The sequence below is a fragment of the Halictus rubicundus genome, unplaced genomic scaffold (genome assembly GCF_050948215.1).
Source record: "Halictus rubicundus isolate RS-2024b unplaced genomic scaffold, iyHalRubi1_principal scaffold0029, whole genome shotgun sequence".
Lineage (NCBI taxonomy): Eukaryota > Metazoa > Arthropoda > Insecta > Hymenoptera > Halictidae > Halictus > Halictus rubicundus.
Window position 1 is genome coordinate 1,689,819 of NW_027488570.1, and position 16,150 is coordinate 1,705,968.

General features: G+C 53.3%; 1 long non-coding RNA gene and 1 pseudogene across 1 annotated transcript in view; one reads left to right on the forward strand and one right to left on the reverse strand.

The window, feature by feature from the left end:
* The window catches only part of LOC143363266 (uncharacterized), a 93,567-nt gene that overhangs the window by 23,891 nt on the left and 53,526 nt on the right, over nucleotides 1–16,150 (reverse strand). The gene's annotated exons all lie outside the window — the stretch shown is intronic.
* LOC143363301 (5.8S ribosomal RNA) lies at nucleotides 12,867–13,022 on the forward strand (annotated as a pseudogene).

A 16,150-nucleotide genomic window follows, 5' to 3' on the forward strand; every position in this document is an offset into this window, starting at 1 on the left:
CAGAGCCCCGTTAGTCACCCGAAGGTGTCCAGGTCCTACCACGTGAAGGAGGGGTTGGTGCGTCAGGGTTATACCATGATATAAGCCCTGACGCTTATAAGACCCAAAAGATAGAGACATTTAATGTAAATCCGGCCACCTCGAGGGTGACGTCGGATATGCGACCTCGCCGTAAAGGCATACGCAACAGTAAAGTTTATCTACTTCTTTCGCTCCTCCACTGCCGAGAAGAAGGGGCGATGGAAAAATCCAGCTGTGCCACCGAGACGTATGCGGTGGACGAGTTCTTTGGCCGCAGGCGGCTGGGCGGGGATAGCTCCACACCCAGTCGCCTACGCTCACGGGGAACCACGGGAAGGCGAACTCGCTGCGTGCCGCTCGCACGCACACTCTGACCCTTGAAGTATGCAGCTGAAATTGTAATGTTCTCATTAGTTGGGGGACCTATTGGGGTCCGACACGACAGTTACCAGCGAAGTGTTGTTGGGCTGTCGTGCCATGCCCGAGCGCTACGACACAGTTCGGGTGGACACTCCAAGAATACTATCTTAGTCTAAGGCGCTCGCATGCCTTTCTGTCTGCTTTTTAGCCTAGCCTATATATCCCTTTAGCCAAAGGGCTTCGCGACAGTAGTCGGCGAGTACGGAGAATGCTTCTGGAGACGACACGAAGCGGCGTGCCACCTCCGGCCATCTCCACTCGCCGGCAGGAATAGTGTCCCGCAGAGCCTCTCTCTGCGGGTCGAATAGTGAGCACTCGAGAAGGAAATGGCTCACTGTGTCCTCCTCGTCTCCGCAGACGCAGTCGCTGCTGTCGGCGACTCTGTACGCGAAGAGACGCGCTCTAAAGTCGCCGTGACCAGTAAGCACCTGCGTCACGTGGTGATTCGGTCTCATCCACCTTGCAGCCATTCGCTCTTCGATGCTGCTAAAGAAGGCGTATGTTGTGCGGCCCAGGCGGGAAGACGTCCACCTGGCTTGCCACACATTGATTGCCTCGCTATCTAGCTGTGTTCTCGCGTCGTCGTCTCCCGCGCGAGCGACTATGTTCCCGAACCTGGCGTCCTCTCCTCTTCGCACGTCGAAGAGGGCCCTACGCTGTCTCAGCAGGATGTCGATGGGGACTGCACCAGCTACTACACACACGCTATCCGACGATGCCCATCTATAGGCACCGGTCACTGCAACGAGTGCTCTGCGCTGTGTGTACCTGAGTCTCCTCAGGTCCTGCTCCGTACACCGGTCAGCCCATCCAGCGGCGGCGTAAGTCACCACCGGCAGGAAGACACCACGGTAGATCGCGAAGAGGGTGCCGAATCTCAATCCCCATCGCTTTCCCGCGAGTCTCCCGAACTTCTTGAAAAGCGACCCGACCTTGTCGCGTAAGTATTTGCAATGGTTTCGGACACCCATGTTCCTGTCGAAGTGGACGCCTAGGTACCGCACGACGGACTTGAATTTAATTCCCTGTTCGTTTTCTCCTATCCGGATGGTCGGTGGCCTACTCGCCAAGTTCGCCTTATGAGGTCGAATGGCTTTTCGCTTCCTGTCTGGGCGCGTGCCTCCTCTCCTTCCTACTCTTTGCAGCCCGACGTAGCTGCTCTTAAGCACTATGGCTTCTGTTTTGCGAGCCGAAAGTTCGAGCTTCGCTGCCCTACACCAGCCTAGGATCTGGTCAACGATGCGCTGACCTTCGATCTCTAGGTCTCTCCTACTGTTGCCGGTTACGAGTACGACTAAGTCGTCTGCGTACGCGATAAACTTATTCTCAACTGAGGTTTCGAGCAACCTCAGGAGACCGTCGAACATGAGGTTCCAGCACGCTGGTCCGAGGACAGAGCCCTGCGGGCATCCTCTAGTGGCGCGCTTGGAGATCCTCTCTGTTCCTATCGTGAGGCTTACTCTGCGGTCGTCGAAGTAACTTGCTATTACTTCGAAAACGTTCCGCGGGCAGCCTCGCTCTATAAGACTATCTAATACTAGGGGCCACCAGACGTTGTCAAAGGCGCCAGAGATATCGAAGAGCAGCGCTACTGCGTAGCGATGCTCTATTGCCTCTACCATGCGACGCAGCTCCACGATTGCGAGCTCCGCCGACTTCCCCTTCATAAACCCGTATTGCCTGTCTGAAATCCGCCCTGGCGCCATTGCGGTCTGGTCTAGTCTACTTTTTAGGAGTTTTTCGAATAGTTTTCCTACGACTGAGAGGAGGCAGAGGGGTCGGTATGACTTCGGGTCCTTCTCGTCTTTTCCTTCTCCCTTCAGCAGGACTCTAAGCGAGCCCTCCTTCCAAGCTGAAGGGAAGACGCCCCACTGAAGGCACCCGTTGAAGAGCCGTACCAGCTGATCGGGAATTGTACTAACTGCGGCTTTGAGGGCACAGACTTCAATTAGGTCCAGCCCTGGCGCTTTCTTATTCTGGAAAGTGGCTGCTGCTTTCCTATCTTCCTCCTCGATGAATGGGGAGGAGAGTGCTGTGTTAGGTGTCAGTCTTGCACTGTTTCTAATCTCACGCTGCTCGGGCGTGTCTTCGTCTTCCCGATCTTCGGGGACGTGTGCTTCCAGCAGTAGGCTGGCAGTCTCTGCTGCACTTGTTGTGCACTTAGTGCCTTGCCGGAGTGTGCTAAGCACGCTCTCAACTCGGAGTTTCTTCGCCTGGAGCTTGTAGACGATGCCCCAGGGCTCCGAGTTCCCGTGCGACGTTACGAACTTTTGCCAGCTCTCGATCTTTTTCACCTCCTTGCTGTACTTACGCAAAGAGGAGCGGTAAGCCAGCATTTTGTGGAGCCGAGCTGGCTCGTATCTTTCCCGCTGGAAGGCACGTCTCCGCCGGTATACGGCCTTCTTGAGCTTTGTTAGCTCTCTTGTCCACCACGGGTTGGACCTTCTAAACTTTCGCTTGCGAGGCATCGACGCGGTGCAGGCATCAATGATGGTGCCTGTGAGCGTCTCTGCCATTCTCTCTACGTCTTCAGCGGACTCCAGTCTAAAATTGTCCAGCCTCGATCGAGAGAGATCGGCCAGGCTTTCGGCGAACCGTTCCCAATCGGCCCGACGAACATCGAATCGGTTGTTCGCGGCACTCCGTTCCGCCGCTAAGGCTTTTGGCAGTCTCAGCCTGATGTCCACAGCATTGTGGTCACTAGTTGTCCAGTCGCACCTGACATTCCATCCCCGGATGAATCGGGACATGGAAGGCGACGCCAGAGTAACGTCGATGAGTGACGAACCTCGTGGCGTCCAGAAAGTTGGTGGTTGGGCAACGTCGTTCACCACTTCCATGCCAAACGCTGCGACGAGGGATTCGAGTTGGGCTCCTCTATCGTCGGTACTCTGCGGGCCCCAGAGTGACGACCGCGCGTTGGCATCTAACGGTACCAATAGTCTCTGCCCTCTCAGGGAGCGGAACACCATTTCTAGGTGCCTGAGGTGTTTCTCAATCTCTTCGCAGTGTTGAAAGTAACACGATGCTACATGGAATGAGAAACCGGGAGCCAGTATTTCCGCACATGCACAGTGGGAGTTACTAAGCTGTGAGACGAAGACTATATCGAGGTGTGGATTACATACGGCTACTGCAGCCCACGGCTTTTCCGTGTGTACTGCCGCTATCCTCACCCCGGTTCCTAAGCCACAGACGGTGCTGCTCGTCTCTTGCTTGTTTACGTATGCTTCCTGCAATAGCAGGACGTCAAGTCGCTTTTCGACAATGAGCTGGCGCACCTCGCCGGTTACCGCAGCTGAACGACGCATATTCAGCTGCATTACTCTAAGCCCCGTGGTCGCTGTCGTGGGCGCGGGCTCCGAGAGCCTTTGTCCTTGCGGTATCTCTATGTGGGTAGGGACTTCGTTCGCGTTCGGAGACGGTACGCTTGCGGGCATTGAGGCCCTGGACGACGCGTGCGCGGACGTATTTTCGCACGCGGTCTCTATTCTGTTCGCGGAGCTATTCGCGGAACTATCGTTTGCCTGTTTCCTTTCTATTTCTCCTTTACTTTCCTTTGCCTGTTTCCTTTCTATAATTTCGTCGCACCTCGCTAGGCGGACTTGAACAGCACGAAGGCTGGAACCTTGTTGGGTCCGCACCACTGTCGGCGCGGATGGAGGGGGAACCCGCCCGGGAGCGGGTTCGCGGTGTCGAAGACTTGCGAGTGCAGCGGTCATCGAGCGCGTCACCGGGCGGTTCCGCGTCTCGACTGGTGGTGCAACCGTCTGCGTCCCACGTTATCTTCGTATCTCTGGCTGGCGACGTAATACCAACCGAGATCTTCTCACCGCTTCCATGTTAGTCTCCCCCAGTCCAGCCCCCTCCCGGAGATCCGAATGGGGGGCTAGTTTACCTCCGGAATCTTTTGAACTTGAGGAGACCATCATGTTTGAAAAATTTTTGTGCGGCTGGATAAACCCCCAGTTCCCAGGGTTGGCTGGAAAAGAAAGGAGAGGAATTAGTACAGGGAGGGTCCCCCGGTTCCGTCGCCTCATCCACCATTCGAGAAATGGAGTTTTGGGTTTCAGAGATGCCGGTCCCGGTGGGTTTTGCCTCGACGCTTGTCTCCTTCTTTCGTTCCGTTGGAGCGCCAGAGGGTGGCGGATGCGGTGCGTCGGCTTGGGGGTTTGGTCGGGATGGGGATATGGGTAGTGGGTAGGTCTCCCCCTGTCTGGAGCAGGTCATGGCCTCGGTCTTAGGCACGAGCCCTTCCCGCCGCTTGACTTTCGATGAGGCTCTCTTCCCGCGGTCTCGCGGTCTCTGTGCTGCTCCGTAGGCCACGGCTATGCACGCTTGGTGCATAGCTCCCGATAGAGCTCTATGTTTCGGTAGCAGCTTGGTTCCGCGTTCCGCTTTAGATTCGATGGGGTTCGGGCCTCGGCCGTCTGCGATCCGCTCGGTGTAGCCGTGATTTCTTGCTCGACTCTCGATGGAGCACGGAGCCGCGGTCACTTTGTGACTCCGCAAGAGTTCCGTGCTTCGGTCGGCGTTGCTCCACTGACTCTCGATGGGGCTCGGGACCGCGGTCACAAAGTGACTCCGCAGGAGTTCCGAGTCTCGGTCAGCGGTGGCCTGCTTTCGACGGGGTTTCTGGCGTGCTGGGTGGGATTCCCTGGCAGCCAGCGGGCAGTTTAGGTTTCCCGACCTTCGTTGAGCGGCTCCGCGGGGGCTCCGAACCTCGGTCAGCAGCGTTTTGCTTTTGACTCGCGATGGGGTTCGGGGCCGCGGTCGCTCTGCGGCTGGGTACTTCGGCTGCCCGTGAACCACGGTGCCGGTGTTCACGTCTTGTTGGGCGCTGTGGCATTGACGGCTCTCTCGCGAGGGCCTACCCTTCACCCCTTGGGTGTTGGTGTTGGCCGCGGTGCCGTCGTCGTCGGCGCGCCCACGCATGACGCCATTTGGTCCGTGGGAGACGTGGACTTAGAGTGGTTGTCTCCTCCACTCCACTACGCTTCGTTTGGTTCGCTCGACTCCGAAGAGCCTGCTTTCCAGCGGTACCACGTGGAGGCACAAGCGCAGCTAGGACACGTTGTGTCCCTTACAGCTCCGGCTTCCCAGGGGATTAGAGCCCTTCCCTTGGCATGTCCAATCAGACCCGTGTGTCTTCCGTATCTACCCAAAAGATAGAGACATTTAATGTAAATCCGGCCACCTCGATGGTGACGTCGGATATGCGACCTCGCCTTTAAGGCATACGCAACAGAAAATTTATATCTACTTTTTCGCTACACCACTGTCGAGCAGAAGGGGCGATGGAAAAATCCAGCAGTGCCACCCAGACGTATGCGGTGGACGAGTTCTTTGGCCGCAGGTGGCTGGACGTGGATTGCTCCGCGTCCAGTCACCTACGCTCACGGGGAACCACGGGAAGGCGAACTCGCTGCGTGCCGCTCGCACGCACACCCTGACCCTGTAAGTGTAAGACTTTCATTAGTAGGGGGGTCCTATTGGGGTCCGGCACGGCAGTTGCCAGCGAAGCGTTGCTGGTCTGCCATGCCATGCCCGAGCGCTACGATGCAGCTCGGGTGGACGCTCCGAGAAGTCTATCTTATATCTAAGGCGCTCGCATGCCAGTTCGGCCTATCTAGTGGCCTATGAAGCCCTTTAGCCAGAGGGCTTCGCGACAGTAGTCGACGAGCAGAGAGAATGCCTCTGGAGACGACACGAAGTATTGTGCCGCCTCAGGCCACCTCCACTCGCCGGCAGGGATGATGTCCCGCAGAGCCTCCCTCTGCGGGTCGAATAGTGGACATTCGAGGAGGAAGTGGCTCACCGTGTCCTCCTCGTCTCCGCAGACGCAGCTGCTGTTGTCGGCGACTCTGTACGCGAAGAGGCGCGCCCCGAAGTCGCCGTGACCAGTGAGCACCTGCGTCACGTGGTGACTCGGCCTCATCCACTCTGCTGCCATTCGAAATTGCCCTGGTCCGGAAACGCCGCTGCGTACGGCCAAGACCACGCCGTGACCCGACACGCGCGCGAGACCTGAGTCGCGACCGCCGACCTCCGAACCGCGAAGCCGGGAGGGTGATGAACGTGTAGCCGAGTCGCGTCGTTAACCACCTGCGCCCGACCGTCCGTGTCCCGCCGTAACCCTCGCGTTATCCCGCTGCGAACCCTGGCACGGCGAGCCAAATCCGGCCTCGAGGAACCGTTTGTACCGAGATCCGCCGGGAAACGGACTCGTTACAACGGTGTTACTTAGAAAAATTTTCGTCCAACGTCCGACGGAGTAGTACATCCGTCCATTATTTGCTAATAACTCGGTAAATAATAGTAGTAGCGAGTTTGGTGTTATGATATATATTGTTAGAAACCGTCTATATTACATTGATATCACGTCGAAAATCGTCTAGGACCGATACGTAAAAATTTTCCTCTTAGTGGTGGGACTTAGAAAAATTCCGAGAGTTTTGTCGACGGAGTAGTACATCCGTCCATTATGTGCTAATAACTCGGTAAATAATAGTAGTAGCGAGTTTGGTGTTATGATATATATTGTTAGAAACCCCCTATATTACAGTGATATCACGTCGAAAATCGTCTAGGACCGATACGGAAAAAGTTTCCTCTTAGCGGTGGGAGTTAGAAAAATTTTCGTCCAACGTCCGACGATGTAGCACATCCGTCCATTATTTGCTAATAACTCGGTAAATAATAATTGTAGCGAGTTTGGTGTGATGATATATATTGTTAGAAACCGTCTATATTACAGTGATATCACGTCGAAAATCGTCTAGGACCGATACGGAAAAAGTTTCCTCTTAGCGGTGGGACTTAGAAAAATTTTCAAAGTTCGGTGAATTATGAAAAGTTGGTTATTTTGTGTAAAATAACATAGAAATGTTAAAATTTATCTGTAGTAATCGGAATGAGTACACTTTAAATCCTTTGACGAGGATCCATTGGAGGGCAAGTCTGGTGCCAGCAGCCGCGGTAATTCCAGCTCCAATAGCGTATATTAAAGTTGTTGCGGTTAAAAAACTCGTAGTTGAATCTGTGTGTCACAGTGTCGGTTCACCGCTCGAGGTGTGTAACTGGCATTATGTGGTACGTCCTACCGGTGGGCTTGCTCTTCACGGGGCGGTCCCACTAATATCCCATCGCGGTGCTCTTCACTGAGTGTCGAGGTAGGCCGGTACGTTTACTTTGAACAAATTAGAGTGCTCAAAGTAGGCTATCTTCGCCTGAATACTTTGTGCATGGAATAATGGAATAGGACATCGGTTCTATTTTGTTGGTTTTCGGAACCCCGAGGTAATGATTAATTGGGACAGATGGGGGCATTCGTATTGCGACATTAGAGGTGAAATTCTTGAATCGTCGCAAGACGGACAGAAGCGAAAGCATTTGCCAAAAATGTTTTCATTAATCAAGGACGAAAGTTAGAGGTTCGAAGGCGATCAGATACCGCCCTAGTTCTAACCATAAACGATGCCAGCTAGCGATCCGCCGAAGTTCCTACGATGACTCGGCGGGCAGCTTCCGGGAAACTAAAGCTTTTGGGTTCCGGGGGAAGTATGGTTGCAAAGCTGAAACTTAAAGGAATTGACGGAAGGGCACCACCAGGAGTGGAGCCTGCGGCTTAATTTGACTCAAGACGGGAAACCTCACCAGGCCCGGCCACCGGAAGGATTGACAGATTGTTTACGATCGCGCGAACGTTTGCGGTGGGGTTTTCGTCTCGCGCTCCTCTTGCCCCGCCGTGACGTCGGCCACCGAACGCGGCCTCGCGGAAAGTCGTTGCGCCAGCTCGCGTTACCCCCGTCTTTCCCCTCGGGATCCATCGATCGTGACCCAATGATCGATCATGGATCATCGCGTGATCCAAAAAGGACCAATACGCGACTTCCAGGACGGCAGATTCGGTCGGTCTCCGAATTCAACTTCCTCTTCGCTGTGCAACCGTGGTGCGACTCGGTCCTGTTTCTCTGCGCTCTTCCTAATCGTTGGTTTCAACTCGCTAATCAACGCGTTATTCGTGTACATATTTATTGTATATTTCAAAGTACAGTGTTCGTACAGTTTCACATACAGTTCACTTTCATACAGTTCAAAAGTACAGTCCACTTTCATCCAAATACACGTGTTCGTCACAGACTCCTTTTCACTCAACTTCGACGCACACCGCTGTGCGATTCCGGCTCCTCCTCATTCTAAGTATCGTTCGGCCGGCGACCTTTTCCGATACACAGATTGATAGCTCTTTCTTGATTCGGTGGGTGGTGGTGCATGGCCGTTCTTAGTTGGTGGAGCGATTTGTCTGGTTAATTCCGATAACGAACGAAACTCTAGCCTGCTAAATAGACGTTACTATGGTATCTCGAAGGCCCCCGGCTTCTGTCGTTGGGTTTTTACTACCAACGTACAAACAAATCTTCTTAGAAGGACAGGCGGCTTCTAGCCGCACGAGATTGAGCAATAACAGGTCTGTGATGCCCTTAGATGTTCTGGGCCGCACGCGCGCTACACTGAAGGAATCAGCGTGTTTTCCCTGGCCGAAAGGCCCGGGTAACCCGTTGAACCTCCTTCGTGCTAGGGATTGGGGCTTGCAATTATTCCCCATGAACGAGGAATTCCCAGTAAGCGCGAGTCATAAGCTCGCGTTGATTACGTCCCAGCCCTTTGTACACACCGCCCGTCGCTACTACCGATTGAATGATTTAGTGAGGTCTTCGGACTAGTACGCGGCAATGTTTCGGCATTGCCGATGTTGCCGGGAAGATGACCAAGCTTAATCATTTAGAGGAAGTAAAAGTCGTAACAAGGTTTCCGTAGGTGAACCTGCGGAAGGATCATTACAAATCAAACATCTGCCAGATCCATGAATATATATATATATTGTGACGTGGCAAAGTTGTCCACGTCCCTCAGATCTTAGATCGAAAGACCGGGCCGCCCCTTGGCAGCACCACCGCGATAACGGTGGTCGTGATCGATCTCCCTGGAAGCGTCCGAGATCCCAGGTTGGATATTGACGCGGTTTGAATGCCGCGCCATTTGGCGCGACACGAAGTTGCAGGACCGTGGCCGGGTCCCAGGGGGACCCGGATCCTTTTCCCTCCTCCCAGGGACGCGGAAAACCCGGAGGGAAAACGTTCGGGGGACGGGTACGGAGGACGCCCTGCAGGAAGTCAACGAGGAGGACACCGAGCCCGGGCCTACCAACCCGGAGGCGCCGCCGAGGAATTACGGGTCTGAGGCGTACATCATCTCGACCTCGTCGCCGCCTCGTCCCGAAAAGATACACGCACCCGTCGTGGGAATTTCACGCTGACTGTCTCCAAGGGAAGCGGCCAATCAACGCGTGTCGCCAGGAAAGCGTTGGCCGATGGATCCGTAGCCGAGGGCCCCGTACCGCCGGGCGCGGCCCTGCCGCGCGAGAGCAAGCGATAGGTTCGAGCGTCGCGCGGGAGCAGGGAAAAGTAGGATAGTGGGGGACGCCTCGCTTCCGCGTTAGCGAGTCTTCGCGAAGTAGGGCACTGTGCTGCCGACACGAGTCCGGGTTAGTCGTTTTACGAGTGCGTAAATCATACAGTAATTTTGAACATAATCACTGCTGCCGAGACGTAGGGATTGAAAGAGCTGCCGAGACGTAGGGATTGAAAGAGCTGCCGAATCCCGAAAAATCAAAGCCGCTAGGGAGCCCAGAGCTGCCGTAAAGAGAGACCGAAGCGATTAGGAAGCCACGTGCCGCGTGGTAAGTGCCGAACAGGTTTTTCCGCACTACTATGATTTTCGCGTTGGCTCGGTAGCGTTTTTGCGAATCGGCCGGACTTCGAGTCGAATTTAAGACGTGTCCTCGCTCGCCGTGAATCGCGATCAGACTAGAATCGAGATGGGGGTGAGGCCGTCGGTCGGTGAACGGACGGGGGGCCCGTATCGTTACCGATTTTTGGCGAATCCAATCTGGGGACGTCCCACGGTGGGACGACGCGACGAAAACCGTATTGCCGTTTCCGGCTACTTCCGACGGCCACAGTCATTTCGAATTTGCTGCCGCGTATTTCATCGGAATCCGGTCACTTCACGACCGGCTAATTGTCGATAGAGGCTGCCGTACATCGCGCCCGCGATCGGGTTCGACGCGTGAGAAAGCATACCCGGGTGCAAATAGCGCGAGCGACCGCCCAACCGTCGTACAAATTTGTAAAACCGCGCGGGCTTCGATTACACCGCTGCCGGGCGATCCCGGCAGCTCCTTGTAAAAACCGGACGAAATAAATGTTAACTCGAAGCCCCTAACTCGTGTACGCTTCATTGTGAGAAACCTTTCCGCCGCGGGATACGTCCCGTATTCCCTCCGCGTAGGATCCTGGCCCAGGCTGCCGCTATTCAGGCCCTCGCGCGATTCTCGTAGGTTCGGTATCGTAATTCGCGTCTCGCGTTCATTACGAATTGTTCGTGTGACACTTGCGAGTGTCTGGCGCCCGTTTCCAGCTCCGAACCGTATAAGATCCGTCGGAAAATCGAGCCTACGGGATACCTTTTGTCACGGGTGGACCACGTATCGCGCGGCCGAGCGTGGCCCGGCCTCACGGTCTATAAAAACCCGCCGTTGCCCAGGTTTTCTCCAGTCGGACGGGCCAGGAAATCAGGGCAACGTGAAAACATATATATACATACAAAAATGCTTTCAAAGCACACAGAAAAGACCAACAGGAGAGTACAAGGTTATAATAAAAGGAATTCACTCTCCTGTGTAATCATCGTATGATGAGAAAATAAAGAAAAAGGGGAGTAGGGGATGTGTATAGCGACGAACTCCTCCCCATGCAACGGCTTACGTGTGGAGGTCATAGTTACGCATGGAGTACATAGTTACTCAAAGCGTACAATTCTCCCGTCCGTTCGCGCCACGTTGTTGGCCAAAATTAAGGCGCAGAGAGCCCGCCAGACCATTTGTGCACAAACACGGCAATATATAATATATGCACTCTTTCGACAATGGGACGAAAGATCTCAATGAGAATGACACACGAGGAAACAGACGGTGCTTGCGTGAAGGTGGAGCATCGCATCGTTTACTTGTATTGGGGAGTGAGTACGAAGAGCTGTACTTCGGGTCTTCGGGAATCGTCACCGACGTTTGCATTGCAAACTCGAACGATCGGACGGGTGCGGTTTCCCGTCGGACGCTGAATGTTATAGCTTAACCACGAATATAGAAATACCCGTCGTTACGAATCGATGTTTTTCACCCGCCACCTGATGGATCGTGTTCTCTTTGATAAAAATACCTCGTGTCAAAGAGACGTGTATATTATAATATACGCCATTGGTCTGCCTGTGTGTAGGCTCTCGACAATTATATGGACAATTACGGTCGCAAGAACAGGGATGTAAGCGTCGATTCGAATCCACATATCGCGCTTCCTCGGTCTTCGCCTGTGGTGTCCGAGATACGTCCATTGGAAACGGTGGTGTTGTCTCTCCTCTAGAGAAAGAGAGGACAACAACAGGGTAGCCTGTGGAAAACTTGCGGTGAACGCGTTGTGTTCTGTCACGAACGTCGAGGAATAGGACCGAGAGAAGGACCGGCTGTGAAGCTCGCTTTTAAAGCTGCGTGAGTCTGACACCCTACTCTGTGTGGCGATAGCGCACACACGAGCGTGGGACGAATGACCGCTGCCAGAGCCGGCTGTGAGTCCCGCTCTATTTATCGAGTTCGCGTATAACATAGAGCACAAAACGTCGCCGCATGCGTGTTCGTTTACGCACACGTATATTCGAGAGGACCGGCTGTGAAGCTTGCATTTTAAAGCTGTGTGCGATTTTTGATACTCTACTCTCTGTGTGGCGATAATACAGTGCACAAGAGCTTGGGACGAACGATCGCGCACGGCCAGAGCCGGCTGTGAAGTCCGCTAGTATCGAATAATCGTTCTCCGTGCACAATTGGAAATGTGTTTCGAGAGGACCGGCTGCGTAGCTCGCGTAAAGCTGTGTGTGATTCTGACACTCTACTCTCTGTGTGGCGATAATACAGCGCACAAGAGCTTGGGACGAACGATCGCGCACGGCCAGAGCCGGCTGTGAAGTCCGCTAGTTATCGAGTTCATTCTCCAATAAGAGAGGAGGAAGAGAAGTGTCGGGATCCAGTATCCGGTTGTCTATGATCCCCGTCGTTTTGTGAATTCTCCTCCTGTGTTTTCCACTTTAAAGGTTTTTCAATGTATTTTCCGCCCGGCCGTCGGATACGTGTGCGCATTGCATCGCGTACTCGCGACGGTTTCCGTTTATACGGACGATCGTGTGTCGTCCTTAAAAACGACGCCTGAATCTCCTTCGCGCGCTGGTTGGAGCATTCAGGTATCGGCGTTCTTATGAAACGCAGAACAAGAGACATAATTATATATTGATTATAAATCAAATTATACGATCACCCTGAACGGTGGATCGTTTAGCTCGTGGGTCCATGAAGAACGCAGCTAATTGCGCGTCAACGTGTGAACTGCATGACACATGAACATCGACATTTCGAACGCACATTGCGGTCTACGGATACAATTCCTGGACCACGCCTGGCTGACGTGCCGGGCCTGGGCGAGGTGAACACATTGATGGGAATCCGAGCTCGGTCCCGTGGTTTAGCCTCCCGCGGATCTTCCTTGCTGCGAGGCTTCCGTCTAGAACGGTCGTCCTCTTCGGCCGCCATTCAACGCTCAGCTCAGAACTGGCACGGACTAGGGGAATCCGACTGTCTAATTAAAACAAAGCATTGCGATGGCCCCCACGGGTGTTGACGCAATGTGATTTCTGCCCAGTGCTCTGAATGTCAACGTGAAGAAATTCAAAAAAGCGCGGGTAAACGGCGGGAGTAACTATGACTCTCTTAACCGGGAGTCTTAGTTAGCAAGCAGTCCCCTTCTCGTGGGTCCCGCTGCTAGTACCCCCTCGGGGGGGGGGGGGGGGGGGGAAAGCTAAGTACTGCCTCTGCTAAAAACGGTCTTGGGGGTTGCCAGCCCTCTGGACTGTAACTTGTCGGCCCTGAAACTAACGAACAAGCCTCGGATGAAATTAATTTTGTTGGAGGGCCCTCAGGCTCAACCAGCCCGACACCCGAGGAAGTTAGACCAAACGCTGACGATCCCCGTCTATGTCGGTATCCCGGCTGTGGAAAAATTCTCCTGAACGCAAGAGGACGAGGTGTACACGAACAACGTGCCCACAAAAACTGGAATGATGAGAGATTGCTTGCAAACATCGAAAGCAAGAAAGCGCAGTGGAGTGTCGATGAATCGGCTCTCCTGGCTCGCGAGGAGGCACGTCTAGTCCTAGAGGGTGAAAAATTCATAAATAAGGCATTGACACCTCTCTTCCCAAACAGAACCCTCGAATCCATTAAAGGCCAAAGGAGGAAGCAGGCCCATAAGGAAAAAGTCCTCCAGATTATATCTGAAATGGAGAGAGCTGATGAGGCTCAGTGCTGTAACACAGAACAAGACTCGCTACAGCATGAGTCACAAACCGGCCTGCTTACCTCAATACTCGACATGTTCGCAAGCATGGAGCCCCTAATGGGGTCGGAGTTCCATGCCGATCAGTTGGAGCGAATATGCTCACATTTGCCGGTAGGAAGGAAACAATATCTCTAGAACTAGAGATTTATTTACTACAGACGTTCCCACTGTCGTCGAAAACAAAAAGACCATCAAAGCTGCCTTCAAATCGAACTCAAACCAGGCGGCAAGCTCGGCGTGCCGAGTACGCCATCACACAGCGAGCCTGGAAAAAGAACCCATGCAGATGCCTTAAAACTATCCTTAAAGGTAAATCCTTGTCAACAATACCTGATAAGGATACGATGATTCGATTCTGGCAAACAACTATGACGTGTGAGAGCGAGGAATCCCTCGGCATTATACCGAAGAGAACAGTAGTGCCGGAGCTGTGGAATGTAATCGAGCCACATGAAATCTAGAGGGCCTTCCCTGACCTAACCACCAGCCCAGGTCCGGATGGTCTGACGTCAAGACAGCTACGCGCGGTTCCACTTCACATTTTGACAAGAATTTTCAATCGTTTCTTGATGTGTGGAAAACTGCCCAAGCATCTCCTTCATTCAAGAACGACGCTTATACCGAAGAAGAACGGTGCGGTGGACACTGGCGATTACAGACCGATAACGATCTCTTCGGTAATAACGAGAACCTTCCACAAAATAATGGTAAGGCGTCTTATGCACCACGTGAAGCTGGATAAAAGGCAAAGCGCGTTTCTACCTAGAGATGGTTGCAATGATAATATATTCGCTCTAGATCTGATACTAAAATACCTTCGTCAAAACTTCAAACCGGTATACGTTACATCATTCAACATTGCAAAAGCTTTTGACTCTGTGTCACACAGGGCAATTAAGAATGTTATCGAGACTATGGGGCTGCCTCAACCCATGATCGACTACATTATGGACGTGTATCGGAGGAGTACGACACGACTCTCGTGTGGTAATTGGGAGTCAGATCAGATCAATCCCACCTGCGGAGTTAAACAGCGAGACCCCCTGTCTCCATTCATTTTTAATATGATAATGGACAACCTCCTGCGTCTCATTCCATCAGAGATTGGTGCGGACATTGTAGAAGGTCACTTTAACGCATTAGAGTTTGCTGATGACCTGCTATTCATAGCCAGAACACCTAAAGGCCTCCAATTGTTGATCGACGAAGCAACAAACTTCCTGACAAAGTGCGGGCTTAGGATTAACGCTACTAAGTCCTTCACTGTAGCCCTAACGAATGTGCCACATATGAAGAAGTCGGTAGTGGACAGTCGAACACGATTCATCTGCTCTGGCCAGAGACTGCCTGCTCTTAAGCGGGAAGACGAGTGGAATTACCTTGGTATCCCATTCACACCGGAGGGACGGACAACCACGAAGCCCGAAACGCGACTTTCAGAAGCATTAGACAAGCTGACCAAAGCGCCACTTAAGCCGCAACAGAGACTATTCGCTCTCCGAGTGATGGTCCTGCCGGGGATATCCCATCTGCTAACCCTGGGTGAAACAACTTTGGGGCGACTTAAAAAGATCGACACAATGGCGAGGAAAGCGTTGAGGAAATGGCTCTGCCTCCCGCATGACACGGTCAAGGCTTACTTTCACGCTAATGCCAAAGATGGCGGATTATCTATACCATCCGCTAGGTGGCTTATGCCCCTACGAAGGAGAGAGAGACTGTTGAAGTTGCAAAAGGGAGGTCAACCAACCGATCCCTTCCTCTCTCAGGAAATCCAAAAAGCCACACGGAGGCTTACAGAACACCAAGTAACGCACGACTCAGTCGCGAAGGTTGAGGAAAGGAGGGCAAGGTTGCTCCATGAGTCGATTGATGGGAGAGGCTTAAAGGAGTCTCGAAGGGTGCCCCAGCAACATCGGTGGGTTCTGGATGGCAGTAGATTTTTAAGTGGAAAAGATTTCCTCAATGCCACGAAATTAAGAATTAATGCTCTGCCAACGAGGTCCAGGACGGCCAGAGGACAGAGGAAAGACCGCATGTGTCGAGGTGGCTGTAACGCTGTCGAGACGCTAAACCATGTGGTCCAGCAATGTCACCGAACGCACAGAGCTCGAATTGAGCGGCACAACGCCATCATTAAATACGTGGAAAGAGCTCTGGCGAAGAAGTTCGATAAGGTCGATAACGAGCCACACTTCGCAACA